Source organism: Sparus aurata, chromosome 24 (assembly GCF_900880675.1).
Source record: "Sparus aurata chromosome 24, fSpaAur1.1, whole genome shotgun sequence".
Lineage (NCBI taxonomy): Eukaryota > Metazoa > Chordata > Actinopteri > Spariformes > Sparidae > Sparus > Sparus aurata.
The window spans coordinates 6,339,376-6,354,288 of record NC_044210.1 but is presented as its reverse complement, the minus strand read 5'-3'; the positions used below and the strand labels follow the sequence as shown (position 1 = coordinate 6,354,288).

The window sequence follows — 14,913 nt, the reverse complement described above, 5'->3', positions numbered from 1 at the left end:
GGTTTTACTTTTGGGTTAATATTTCTCACAGATCTCAAGGACGCTGCAGCTCTCCAGTGTACAGCAAGTGAGACTTTCTACATTTGACACCAGTTGAGTTGAAGGTAAGAAACTTTTTTTTAAATGTAGCTTTTCAATTTTGAGAAGTAAAAATACATTGAAAATAAGACATTAAAATGTTCTTGTTCATCACAGGAAATGATAATCGCAAGCAAAGAAGCCAAACTGTCTTGCTGTGCTGGTTCAGCACTTGGCCTGAGCACGCTGCTATACATGCATTTGGTGAGTTGATGCTCCCATGGGGCTCTAACTAAGTTAGACTAGAAATGTAGAGAAAACCCAATGATAGAGTGTATGGGCAATGGAGTAGTGGTGAACTAACTCCCAAAGGACTCAGAAAATGGATCCAACAGAAAGGCTCATTCAATTCGTTGTATTGCTGTAGGAGCTCTGGAGTGCTCACGTGTATTTTGAGGTGACATTTTGAAACAATGGGCCAACCTTAAAGGATGAGCAGCAGCCTGACTCGCAGGACAAACTACAGCGGTCCAGTGTGCTGTAATGAGCTGCAGGGGCTTGACTTGCTGAGGTTGCAGTAGTTGTCTCACTCAAATGACAAACCACAGGGTTCTGGCAGAGATGGCCTGTGTATTCGTCTTCTTCCACTGATTCTTATTGCTTCTCAGGTTCAAAATCTCTCATCACATTATCAGCTGCCAACATCTCACAGCCATATTGTTCCCAGCCAACTCGCCCAGTGTCATATCATCTTTGGTATTCTAGAAACACTCAGCAGCTTATTTAACAAGGGACGAGGGGGTTGCCATCTCCCTTGTTGTAAAATGACCAAAATGCATCCTCCTTGTGAACCTACCACCTTTTTACATGAAAACAGTTGATGGAGTCTGGTGTATTCGTCTCACTTGCGTTAATTTTGTTAACAAAAACTATGTTGGAATGTGTTCATCAATGCTCTCCTTCTGTGGTTGAAATGTGATGTTGTGAAGACTGAACCAGGTCATTTAACTCTGTGACTTTACCAACATGCAATATTGTTGACGAAAAACATGGTATTTAAATGTAGTTTATACGATAAACACTTTACCAAATCTCTCTATTTGTTGAAAAAAGAGCAGACAAAAATGAAAGGGTCAGATTTCCTTTTTCAGTGGAGTAGTTTGGTTTCCTCTGTGCAGTACATGCTTTCAGGACCACACAAGCAGCACACAGGCAGGACTTGGTGACTGTGCATTCAGAGATGTGTGTGCACGTGCGTGTGTGTGTGTGTGTGTGTGTCATGTGCAGGTGGGAAATGCTGATATTTCAGCAAGGTTGCAAGTTTATTTTAAGCAGCATTTGGAGCTTCAGTATAACCCTAGCAAGCTAACTAGCTAAAAGCCAGTCACCCTACAGTCATAAACAAAAACACACAATACCTCAGCAGCTTTTTATTTTATTTATTTTTTATATATATGTATATATCTGTTTGGTGATTAGTTCTGGTTTGGCATCAAAATTAATCAAAATACATTACCTTTTAAATAATGCAAGGCTGCTTTCTTGATCATTCACATGTGTTTTTCAAACATAGTAGTCACATAGTTGAATTGTTAAGGACTAGATTAGACCCAAGTGTCGAATGTTATCTGATGAAAAAAAGACTGAACTGTCTCAAAAGGCAAAAAAAAAAAATAAATAAAATGAAATTGAAAAGCCTCAAATGCCTGAAATGACCTAAAATTACTTTTGTCTTCAAATACCAGGCTACATAAAAATCAGGATACGGTTGACTGCATATGATTAAAAAAAAAACCCAAAATAGCGAGGTTAATTGACACATGAATTAGACTAAATACATATTTATATGATATATCGAAGTCTGTATTTGATAAGCCACTGCCAAGTACAAGGCACACATATCCAAACGCCATCAGGAGTGAAAAAAAGAAGGATATTTAAAACATAACTATAATGCACACAGTTATCACACAATAGGAAGTACTGAGAAGCATAAATAAGGAGGGAGCCAGAGGGAGAGACAGCAACAGCAACATGCAAGGTTATTTAAAATCTTCCACATCATCCAATTTAAAATGTGCCCACACATTTAAACTCAACTTTCCTTTGCATAGCTCAAGTCCTGCATACAAATAATCTAGGAAAGTGTGTACCCAGGAGTGTGCATCCTGGCAGTAAGCTAAACAATACTTAGGAATTGGAACAATTCTGATTCAGCTCTTACTGGGAGCAAATATGCACGTTCAAACCTTAGTGAGCTACAATGTAATGTACAGTTTATAAGTGATTGTTTTTTTAAGATAATTACTCTCTTATATGAAGGTTTAAAGAGTTGATGGCCTGTATTATTTAAACAATAAGCTAAAATGCTCAAGGTCCACTTCCTGTATAGTAGCATGTTCCAGAATTTGCCCAAATATGTATGGAAGTAGAGATTATTGGACAGGAATGAAGTTATGAGATTTTTTTGAGCGATTGTAGGACTAGATGTCCGTGTTCTTTGAGTGTCGTGGCTCGAAAGGTTGCGGTCTGTGATTAAATCTATTGTATCTTTTAAATGCAGCTACTTTCCAGATACTACAGAATATCACTGAAACTGTCACTGCAATTTTGGTTGCCCAGAAAACACACATACTTCATAGTCTTTTGTCTTGATCAGACAACTTTCCAAAGGAATCTTAAATTGGTCGATTCTGTTGCACTCTGACTGCTAATGTGTTAAATGGATGTGTTTTAATCACTTTCTAGCTTCAATCTTTGGTCCTCTGTGTGTAAGTGATAACATTTTTTATGAAATCCATAGTGGGATTGTAGATGATAGGAAGTCCCAGGTCAGAACCCCTTCCTTTTTTGCTAACCTTTTTATTTGAAATGATCTGCTCAGTTGATACATAATCCCTTCATATGAGGATAGTTTTCATGTCTAAACAGGCAATCTTCCCTTTTTTGGAAAGTGCATTGTACCACGATCAGAGCTAACAGTGGGATTTCATACACATAAAAGGGGTGGTTATATATGTCCTTATCCTTTTATCTATGTTGTTAATTCATGCAATTTTCAAAGGACATTCTGTTGCACAGCCAGTTTTGGTAAAATTATAGAGTTGTGTAATCATACCGCTGTTAGAGCCTTCTTCGTACATTCTCCCACATGCTGTCCTTGAGATAAAAAAAGCACTGCTTAGTGAGAGCTGCTCACCTTGGATGTGATGAATTGTCGTTCAATTTAGAGAGCTTATGATAGTGGCTGCCCCTGCACCTGGTTTGAATGGGGTCGTGTATCTGCTGGGCCTTTTTTTCCCCTCCACACGTGAACTCCCCAGTTCCCTCCTACAATGCATCTCTCTGGGTTTATTTCACTTTTGCGAGGAGCACGTCCATAGATAGTTTGATTCAGACAAGGGAAACCATTAGGGGCACTGTAATGCAGTTTTTGGCAAGAGAGAGATCCAAGCATTCATTATTCTGGTCCTTCTTTATTTCGGAGCAACTTCATCAGCAAACCCTTGTCATTTAAGGACAAAAAAGCAGTTCAAAAAATGTTATTTGTTTTTTTATGGACTAGTTGCCAGCAGGAGAAAAATAGAACAGCATTTCAAATCTACCTTCTTCATCGCTGCAGTGTCGGTCATGATCAATTAAGGAACGATCCACAGTTTAGTTTTCTTTTTCTCTGGCTTTTGTCCCCTTTTGTAAAATAAATTGGGCAGCCTGTTCAAGCCTAAATTATGCATTTAATTTTTCGCTCGATGGAATTACACTCATAAAACACAGTGCTGAAGTGGAGATTTTTTTACATGCCAAATGTAGCTATAAGAAAATGGATTGCTCAAACCAAAAAGGAGAACACAAAAGTTCACCACTTATCTGAGAATATGTCGGTGGCACTACAATTTTCCAGTTTAAGGCTGTGGCATCCATTGTTATTCGTATTTATGAGAGTGGCTTTTAGCTTGGGATCTAAAGTATTTGACAGCACTAATACACAGTATTCCTCTGTTGACATGAAAATGAACTCCATGTACCAAATGAGCATCTGTATTCCTTTTCCCCACACACTCTGCTCGCTCTGAGGGCCTTGTCCTGAAAGTGCTGCTTGCTCATAGCAGCCTCTTTCCTCGTGATGTGATCTTCTAATCCATCTTCAAAACCCCCCTCCCCACGAACCGTCTTTCGCTCTCCTGGGTTAACGTAGGTGGATGTGCTGTAGCCCGAATATCATATGCATGAAAAACTTGCCGTCCCTGCATTTTTTTGCTTCGTATGTTGCCGCACAGCAGTTGATGGATAGAACGTGTCACTTGGTGCAGTGCTCATGGCAAGAGGCATGCTTTTTGGAGGTGGGCGTTGATCCCGGAGAGTCAGGGGACTGAGAACTGGAAAGCAAAGGCCAAGGACCTGGCTGCTTTGTTCGTGTTAACTACCACGACCTGACAGGGACACAAAATGCACGAGAGACTGACGTGTCTCTAGATTATCTCGGCTGAGGTCCCAGACAAGAACATCTATTATTTAAGCCCAGTTGCTAAATCTGAAAAACTGTACTGAACTTTTTCTGCACAGACAACAGCTTTAATTTGTCTTTCTCTCCTTAAAAAAATACATAAATATATTCCTTGTTATTATAGTTAAGTTATAGCAGTTCAACTGTATCATTACAAATGTATCAAAATCATCAATGTTATGATCTGTTCGACGAGCGGCTGCTTTGAGCATGAGAAAATGCGTAACAGTTTTTGTAAGTGTGGTGCAATCATCTTGCGAGCGATTTAAAGTATGCAGGCAACCATAATTATATTTCATTGGCTACATGTTATACAAAGAATTATAAGTTAAGCTTTGGGTAATGACACATTCTAGACAAATGCAAAAGAATGGTATTAATAGCAATTTAGTATATGGTGACTTAAAAGATCTTTTGACTGCTCTGAAATTGAATGCTCATCGGTTTCTGATTTACAATAAAAATGTTGACACCCTTAACATATACGCTATATATGTTGTTCACATATTTTGTAATCAATTTTAGGTATGCTGGGCCCCTTCTGGGATGTATGTGGCCAGTGGCCAGCATTATAAGTTTGCCAAATGATACGCAATGCTGACGTGACCCTATTTAATTTAAGGCATTAACTGATGATCACCTTTTTTTGCTAAATTGATAAGTATTGTAATCCATTCGAAGTCCAAAACTCAAATATTATATAATTTCCAATGATGTAAAACTATATTTTTAACTAATTTGATGAAATCCATACTGCACTAAACTGGCACTTGAGCAGCACTGCAGTGTCGTCCCGGTTTTGCAAGTTATTCCATTCAGGAACGAACCTGGCCTCCGAGCTGACAGGTCAGATTCAGAGGGTTTCCATGGCACGCTATTCCGAGCAGGCAATGGGCAAGGCGGCCTTCAGCACTTACGGGTCCTGATGATATTATTTCAACAGGCTCTCAGTGGTGTGGAGAGTCATTGCAGTGGTTGAGAGCTAATGGGCCAGATGTAAGAGCCACCTGGCCAGCACCAGGCCTCCGTATGCTGCCGTCGATGGAGCCAGTCATGCACAGCCTAGGCTCGGCTGTCTGCTGCTTGCCGTTTCTCCGGCACAAGGCTTAATTCAGCTCATTTAGCAGAGCGACTGTGCTCATCACGGTGACATTCTTCTGCAACTTTTTTTGTGTGCCTGAGTGTGGAATCTGCACTGGCATTTAAAAGTAAGTCTTCTGGTAATTATGACTTAAAGCCAGTATTAATGTATTTTTTTCTTGTTATCATGACATTAGCACAGCTTGACCTGTAAAAATAGAGGTCACACTGCAGAGCTCTGAAACAAAAATCCATCACTCTGAATCGGCTCCAGGCAACGTAGGAACGCACTCCAAATTTCTGTCCATACATACCTGAGTCGTAGACACTCTGCTATATCTGGTATGTGGAATGAGCAATGCTTTTGGCAGCCTGCCCATTTAATTCATTTAACACTGAGGAAAACAGAGCACCTCTGGCAAACAGGGCGGTAGAAAATAGAGCCGTGAATCTTGATTGTGGAGGTAAATGAACAGATAGGTCTGGAGGTGTGTCATCTGTCTGTGAGCAGAGATGCATTAGTGTGGATACACCCCGTCACTTCTGTGTCCCCAGTAACCTCCCAGAGAAAACGACATAGAGTGGTTTTGGATATTTTCTCGTCTTATATGTCATCAGAATGTGTCTGGATATACTGAAGTTGTAATGGAAAATGTCCACAGTTTCACTTCCTGAGACAAAGGCATAATTCAAAAGTTACTTCAGGCAGCATTCTAGGCAATGGATGGCAGCCTGGTATGTATGTATACTTGTTTAAATATTCATGGCGAGAGGGCAGGAGTGGTGTGTGGCTGGAGTGTGATTTACACCAGCAATAAGTTTGTGTCAGCGCAGAGGTCGACAATACCCCCAAGCAAACTTGCAGAGCTGTGAATAGTAGATGATAGCCTCCCACCAGTGATGACCTCTTAAACTGCTCAGTTATTCAAAATACTCTGACCTGTAAGCCAGAAGCTTTTATATGAATTCATCACCTATTGGTCTGTAAACTAAGCAGCAAGTGTATCTCGATAATTGTCATCAAGCTTTGTAAAGGTTATCAGAAGTTATATAGATTATTATTATATTAACTACATTTGGAGCATACACAGTTCTTTATATGAAGTATTACAATTACTACAACATTAGTGCATCCCGGGATATCTTAACGGCAGGTTTGATGGATTTAAAACTCTGTCAGTGTGCAGTATTATTTGGTTATGAAACAATAAAGGGGGAAACTTGAAAAGCACAAACACAGGAAAATTATGAAACCAGGAATAACACCAAAAGTATAATAAATACAAATAACAACATTCATCAAGAAGGAAACTGGTTTTTGATTACCATAATTTCAGACAGGCCACAGTATTGGTCATTTGTGTAAAAAAACCATAATACAACCTTATTTTTTGAGATTTTTCTGACATGTGACCTTTTCTGGTCATGCATATAATAACTGTTCTCTCTCAGAAGCAAAGTTGCAAATACTGCGTCGCACAACCTTTTGGGATCGGCTCTGGGTAGATGGTTGGCTCAATAAAGCGTGTGACTTGAAATGGAACATCAGGGTTCACAACTTAGTTTCCTGCATACGGTGAAATTTGCTTTGTTTTACCCACGACTGTGATTTTAAGGGCTGTGTGATTAATTTAATTTTACTATTGATTTTGGCTTCCAATTTTGACCTGTAATAATTAGAATGATTATAATTTTTGGCATAATCAATCACTTATCTGATGTATGTATTAGGTGTGCACATTCTTACTATATGTCCTTCTATCTAGGCAATGCAGTGTCTAATCTTGCAGCAAATTGTATACTTAGCATTTGGCTTGCATTAGCACAAGCAAAGGTTGCTGATTTTCTTGTTGTGCACTTTCTTTACATAGTTGATATAAATGTTTAGATGTTTCACCCACAGTGCTGAGTTTCAGATCAAAACAGAAAGGAAGTATATTCAGTTTATGTAATTTAGGAGGCAAACATAGCTGAAAACATTACATATTGATGCTATTATGAGATGTTTTAATATTGATATTATTAATATTAAAAAATTAATGGGCTTTCCTGAAAAAGGTATGCATCTTACCATACCTGTCTCTAAAAGAAAAAAAAAATGTTTAAAAGGAACCAGAAAGCACCAATGCCCTTCTCACCCTGAACCATTTAAAGTGCCTCAGTCAAGAGAACAAACTGCTCTTGGGAGATGTGCAGGGGAGACATAAACACCGAGGTACATCAGCCCTGTGTGCATCTCTGGCACTCTGTCACCCATCACTGTCTGGGCCTTCCCCTCAGTCTTTAAATCTGGAGCGACAGGGTGTCACTGGGAAAACCCATTGAGCACACTGCAGGACGATGGCTGCACGCCCTTCTCCATCACACCTTTGTTCCATCCTCCACTCCAAGCCATGACAAGGTAGGGAACGAGTTATCACACCCGTCAGCTTTATGAGTCCCCGTCTGCCTGTGCCGCGGTAATAAAGCCATTGTGCTGCTTCTTCAAAATGGGGTGAGTCAGAGCAAGTGATGGGAAATTGGTCAGCAGAGTGTCGTTGAGGGGCAAAAAAGTACATTCTGTGCCAGTGGCTTCTTTGGATGCATTGTTGGTTTGATTAATAATATGAGAAGAAACCCCTCATTCCTCTTGAGTATTTTCCACCTGAGAGTCAGGCCATAAAAGCCCAAAATAGCCCAGAATCTCTCAAAGCTTGATGAGAGGAGAATTTAAAATGTGTTATGTGAATAGTGAATATTCCTATTTAAATTAGTCCATATTAAGACGGTTGCAGGAATAAAAAGTATATTAACTTAGATGAAAATTCAAATGACATTTTTTAGAGTGACTGTAAATAAATACTGTCTTATCTACTTACACACTGTTGTCAATCATAAACTGAAATCTCCATGTCACTTCTAGTTGGTCCAAATACACTATTTACCAGTTTGACAGCTTAAAATGCCCTGAAGAGAATTCCGTCATTTCAGCAGAGCTCTGGAGATTTTTTGTGAGAGACACGTTTGACAGAATGTGAACCTAACGGCCTGCTGTGCACTGCGAGGAGTAGTAATTGTCTGAGCAGTAATTGCACTCTCTGCATCTGCTAGAGAGAATAAGGGCCGTCATTGGGTCAGATGCCTGCCGCCTCCAGGAACATTTAGTCAGCTGTGGCACATGTGAACACTAACTTCACTGGATATGTACAGTATGCAGAGTAGTGACAAGATTATATCTCTCATCCATGCAGATTCAGATCCCTTTGTACTAAAACTATCCACTAATGTTCAAGTAAATGTGCGTGACCATATGCATTTACAGAATTGCTCTGTGAGTTGTTTTTGATGGTGCACCCAAATGATTCAATGGCCATTTTGTGCTTGGCCCACCTCTGCCAGAAGTTCATTGAGAGGGTAGTTTGTCAAGAGCATTACATTAATTGTTAAAGTTGCAGGGGGTGTTGTGCACCTGGAAATGAGGCCATTAGTATTACCTGTCATGTAACTTTGTGCAAAAAATAAAAAGCATAAAATTGGCTGGAAATTACCACCCCACTGGAAGTAATAGGACGTGGTTAAGAGGTTTTTTTATGCTGATGCATAAACAATACATGTGTTACGCTTTTAAGATGCAGTATATGCTCATGAAAACACATACACAACATAAAAACATTATATTGATAACCAATATCAGTTTGAAGGAATTGGGCATTTAATTGACACAAGGTTTGACAACTTGTGTCATTTAAGTAAGAGTAGCAGATCTGACTATTTTAGATCGCAATTGACCATGAGGGCATCCACAATCTATGCATGGTCTACTATGATGTATTTAAAAATTCCATCTCACTTCAGTTTCCAAACTACACATCACTTAATTTACAAGTGGATGTGCCCAACATTAATACAGCAATTGAGTGATGTAGCCAAAGGTTATGATGTTTCCTTTCCAAATGGGAGAATTTGTATTTTTTCCCTGTTGTCTAGGATTGTAAATGAATATGTGTTTTTTTTGGTGCCGTTGATAGGACTAAACAAGCAGTTTGAAGACATAACCCTGGTCTCAAAGAACTGGTGATGGGCATATTTTTTACAATTCCGCCCTCATTTTTTCACTCATTTAAAAACAAATAATCAGCAGATTAAAAAGACAGGTAATGAAAATGATCATTCATTGCAGCCCTAAACAAGAGGATGAAAGTCAATTTCCATTTGGTCTATCAAAAACTGAACGCTCAAATAAGAATATGCCCTAAAACATAATCTCTCTCCTGATGCAAGACAGTTCAGTCAGTGTTTGTGACAGTTGAAGCCATCTTCCAAAAATAGAAGGCTCAAATATGTCATACTGTCAAAATATCAATCCTGAAGGAGTGCTACTGACAGATTAGGACGCTGCATTTACATACTGTCGCCTTCTGGACCAGAAAAAGATGACAGATTCCTTTCTCACTGTGTCTGCATGAGTCTCTAATTTTATTATCAACTAAAGGATTTTTGTAATATCAATTCGCAAATCTGCTTTGAACATTATAAAAAGTCACAGTAATAGAATATCTATTGTTTTGGGTGTTTTTACAGCATGTTGTTTCATTTATTCTGAATGGTGGATGGATTCCAAATGCCAGAGGCAGTACATGCTCTACAAAGGGAACTAGATTGGAGGCAATTGGAACAGCATCTAACACAGTGGACCCAGCTGACTGGATCAGTTTGTTCATATCACTCTTGATGAAGTGAGACCGAAAAGCCACCAAGGGTCATTTATGTTAGTCTGGTTTTGTAATGGCTTCGGTATTTGGAATTTGTACTTTAAATCAGCAATGGCTGCGACGTGTCTTGCTGAAACATTAACTTGTAGCTTTTCTAGAACAGAATGTAATTTTTTGAGATAGATATATGAGGCCTGAGCCAAATTAATGCATTTGATAACAACCACAAGAGTTCAACGCAATGTTCTTTTCAACCAGATTTCTTTAAATAAGTGGATAAAAGCACTGTGTGTATATTCATCACATTTTGTCAACTTTTTACCTCCTTTCTTCCTTCCAATCTGTCTGAACACTTGACAAGAAACAAAGGCTGTAGCTTGCAGGGCAGGGGCCTCCTGCAGAGCCAGAGATTGATGCAAATTTACCTGTTCAGTCTCTTTCTTCTGAAGCCTAAGATATTGTATATTAGAGTTAACAGCCAACCAGAGCAACTATCCTTTCAATAGCAGCACTCTAGGGTACCACTGATGAGTAGAGGTGACTGTAGAGGTCAGTAGAAATGGCACATGTTGCTGGAAATGGTCCATAAAAGCTCTTTCTGACATGACAGAGTAGCCCTGGATTCCTTCCAATGGACACTTTCGCACAGTAGAACCCTCACAGTAGAACCCTGCAGTGTCTGTCAGGTCTGGGGTCAATTCAGTGTGATTTAGTGCAGGAGCCAAACTGCTATTTGTTTATTGGGAACCAATGCCCAGTTAGTAAACCATCTCTTCTGGCAACTAAATGTGAAAATGATACAGTTTATTTGGTTTGGATATAGTACAAAATTGCATGATTGATTTTCTGTTCCTGACAAAATCTAATCCTGAACCTGACACTGCTTACTTCAGAGGAAGCTGCAAAGAAACACTAGGTTAATTGTCTTGAATAGTGACAAAAGCTGTGTTTGGCATGTTTGGCATTGTATTGGAAAGAAAGCTACTCCGAGCTGGCGTGTCTCCATGCCCCTTTTCTGCACTCCTTCAAGGAGGAGCACAGCACATATGGCCCCCTGGGCAGTATGGATGGGTCGCTGCAATCAAAGTGGGAGGACATGAGCACGAGAAGTATCCCATCTGTCATAATGTCCTCTCTCTCTAAAATGGATTAATAACGGTTGGGAAGAGAACAGTGAGCAGAGTAAAAGCATCATAATTATCTGCAACAGAACGAGGGAACTCACAGGGCACATGACAGTTCTAGCAAAAATCAGTTTGTTATTGCTCGATTTGGGCTGTCGTTAGTCATCCCATCTAGTTACCATATTTTTGTCTATCACAGCGTGAAAGTGCCCCAACATTTTTTTTTAAATGCATAACCAGGCATTCGTCTGCAATGCGTCTGCACCACAGCTGCTCACTCTGAATAATATGGTATGCACTGCTAACAAGCCACAGTGGAAAGTTGTTGTGAAATATTTTCTAATTTCCTTGAAATACTTTAGTTTTGTCTCACAACTGTTCCTCTATTTTTTCATAATACTGAGAGCTCCCCCGGGCTTTGGCAGTGCACGCATAATACTGGCACTGCTACACAGGAAGATGATGTTATCTGATGGCCTGATGATGTGTGAAGCCCACACCTGTGAGTCTCGTCCGAGTCATGCAAGGGTGTTTTTGAATGTAATGTTAAGACTGCTTCTGTCGCCATGGAATATGCTGCAGTTCAACAGCAGCGCAAATATAACATCATATTTCGTGGTGCATATTCATTAGTGAATTCCCAGGCTAAAACGAAACGGGCTATTTTCTTTATATAACACAATTCATACACCAGGCAGTTTGAAGGTGCTTTTCAAAGCATTTAGAGTTTTGAAGGAATTGGAAACAGACTTTAAATGTTTGTTAGCTCTAACACACTCTTAGGATTGGAACTCTGATGATTGGCCTGTGTACTTTTCATCATTTTTTATACTTTTAGATCTGGCTGATCACATGGTTTCCAGTATCAGAATTACCCCAGTACAGTACTTGAGAAAACTGTACTCAGTAACATTCCATTGCTAGTTATTTTTCTCTGCAAATGTATATCACTATCCTGAGGTGGTGCTGTCCACACAACTGTGGTGCTGAATTATTTTCATATACCGCAGCTTGATTTAATTCCCATCCTTGTTTGTTTATTTGTTTGTTTTATTAAATGCACAGAGTCTTGTGTTGTTTGCTAATTAGAATACGTTATATGTTCTGTCAGTGTTTCCAACAGGATTTCATGAGACTATAAGGAGTGTACCTTGGCATGCTCCCCCACAAGAACATTTTGCAAAAATTATCTCATAAATAACAAAATTGTGGAAAATATCAAATGTAGACAATAATAATGTAACGCTAAGCTTTGGCTCTGCTCACTGATGACTTGTCCAGTTTTTCTCTACTCTGCAGCTGTACAACGTTTTTGTCTTATGATCTGTAGTCAGTATCAATCTATTGCTTTTAATCTTGTAGCCATTAGTCCTGACTTTAAATTCACGTTGACTGAAAGACCAGATAATCATTGTCTTGTTCTAAAATTATGAGTGCGTCAGTTCCATCTTAACTATATATTGTTTGGTCTGTGTGGTTTAGGTTGCTGCTAGAAAACGTGATGTTGGAGATTGTCAGCGCTATTATGAAAGGTGAAAAACATGTCTGGATCAATATGAGACCATGGCGCAGCAAATTAGAGTATGTTGGGCTGCCAGAGTCTCATTAACTTATTGGAAACACTGGCTCTATATGTTAGAAGAAGCCAAAGTCTAAATGGGACTTCTTCTCAAAGCTAAATGCCTCATCAAAGCTCTCAGTTGTCATTATAATGGTGCACAAGAAAGTGACATTTATGGCACTGTAAAAACATAATGCTTGGATTATGTTAAACTTCAAAGGAAGATGATAGCACAATACAGCTTTGTAAGCATGTCTGCTAAACATGTAAACATGATGTTTACTCTACTTAAGCTGATAAGAAATTGCTTTTTCAAAGTAATGGATAAAAGGTGCCATACAGGAGTCTAAAAAACTACTTCAAGGGAGTGAAGAAGTTCCTCTATGACGGTTCTTCTCCCTGTAGAATTATTGTCATTGGAAAAATAAGTTATTAGTAGCATTAAAAGCTGTACAAGAAAGCTAACATACACTGTTAATCTAAATGGCAACAAAATAATTGACACTGGCCACAACATGTTCATTTTCTACCAACCTGGACTGGCTCTCATTGCAAGTTTTGATCGTACTCTGTGTGTGAGTGGAGGCTTGTCCATACCAACCACCAACATAGCTCGAAAAAGGGCTGGGCAAATGATGCTTATAATACACGACCATCTAGCCTAGTATATCTTGAATCTACTGGGAACAATGATGTTTCAGTAAAACAAATATAATCTCCTCTATCCCGGAGGGTTCTCTGCCCACTTTAGATGGCAAGTCCTTGCCAGAAAACTATTTCAACCTCTCCCTCTGATCAAACCCCTATCACTTACATTTTATTGTGTGGCTGTCCTTGCCGACTCAAGTGAATTTGTAGACGTTATTTATGGAGGGCTCACAGCCCTTTTTTCCCAGCACCAATCCATTCAAGAGTGCACTTGCCTGTTGCATCTGCCTGATCAGAGTCAGGAGGTTTAATATGCTGCTTCTCCTGGTGGAATCGGTAAATAATCAAATAATGATTTTTACTCTGCAGTCAGTGTGCTGAAAAAGAGGGTGTTTTTTATTAGTGGTAATGAAAGCCATAGTGCCACATCTCCACCTTAATCATGAGGTGAATATTTTTAGTAGCCAAGAAAAAGAGCAGAGGGGAAATTCATATTAATCTAAGCCAGTGTTACTGACTGTAAGCTATGCTAAAGGGGGCTCAGGTACAGAAATAGCACATTGTGTGAACAATGAAATTAAAATGGGATAAGAGTGAGGGATTTGTTTCATTTTGGGAATATTTTTTTAATCACTGATAAATGATGAGTGAAATTAATGTATTACGTTAAGGTAAAGTAATTATTGCTTATTGGAACTGAATGGAAGAGTCCGGAAAAAATGCAAACTAAAAATGGTCTGTATCCAATTAAAATGCTAATATGCACTGTAGGTTATTATAAACAATTAACTGAAGCACAGCATCTTCCCTTCGTTTACTGAGGTGAATACCAAATATGGAATCCGTGTAAGTGGTGTTTCCACATTTTTATAACAAATTATAGTAACAGCAGGAGAAGACGTGCTGCCCACACACCTTTCTGAGTGTTTCACATCAGTTGTGCCGAATGAGCTAAAGGCAAAGGCAGACATATCAAATGTATTATAATTTTCAATTTTGACAAAGCCGAATCTCATATCATCTTGGTGTAGGAAGCCGCCCACGCAGAGGACACATTGAGATGTGAGGCTGCGCTGCAATTATTCAGCTTCACGTGGCTGGCAGTGAGTATATGAGAAGAAAATAAACTGTAATGCCCTTTTTAGATTATATTCAACTGTATTGTCATTGTCGAATTACTGAGACAACAAGATACAGTTTAGCATCTGAACAGAAGTGCTAAAAGCAGGAAACTGCAGGGTAATGTTCATTGCTCGTGAGAAAAATAATTGCCAGTGCTATGCACTA

General features: G+C 39.2%; 1 protein-coding gene across 1 annotated transcript in view; it reads left to right on the top strand.

Moving 5' to 3' along the window:
* The first annotated feature begins 87 nt into the window (after positions 1 to 87).
* The window catches only part of LOC115577155 (interleukin-1 receptor accessory protein-like 1), a 290,011-nt gene continuing 275,185 nt past the window's right edge, over positions 88 to 14,913 (top strand). Inside the window, exons 1-2 of the mRNA XM_030410011.1 lie at positions 88 to 104; positions 196 to 282. The gene's annotated coding sequence lies outside the window, so the exon portion shown is untranslated. The remainder of the gene's footprint in view (positions 105 to 195; positions 283 to 14,913) is intronic.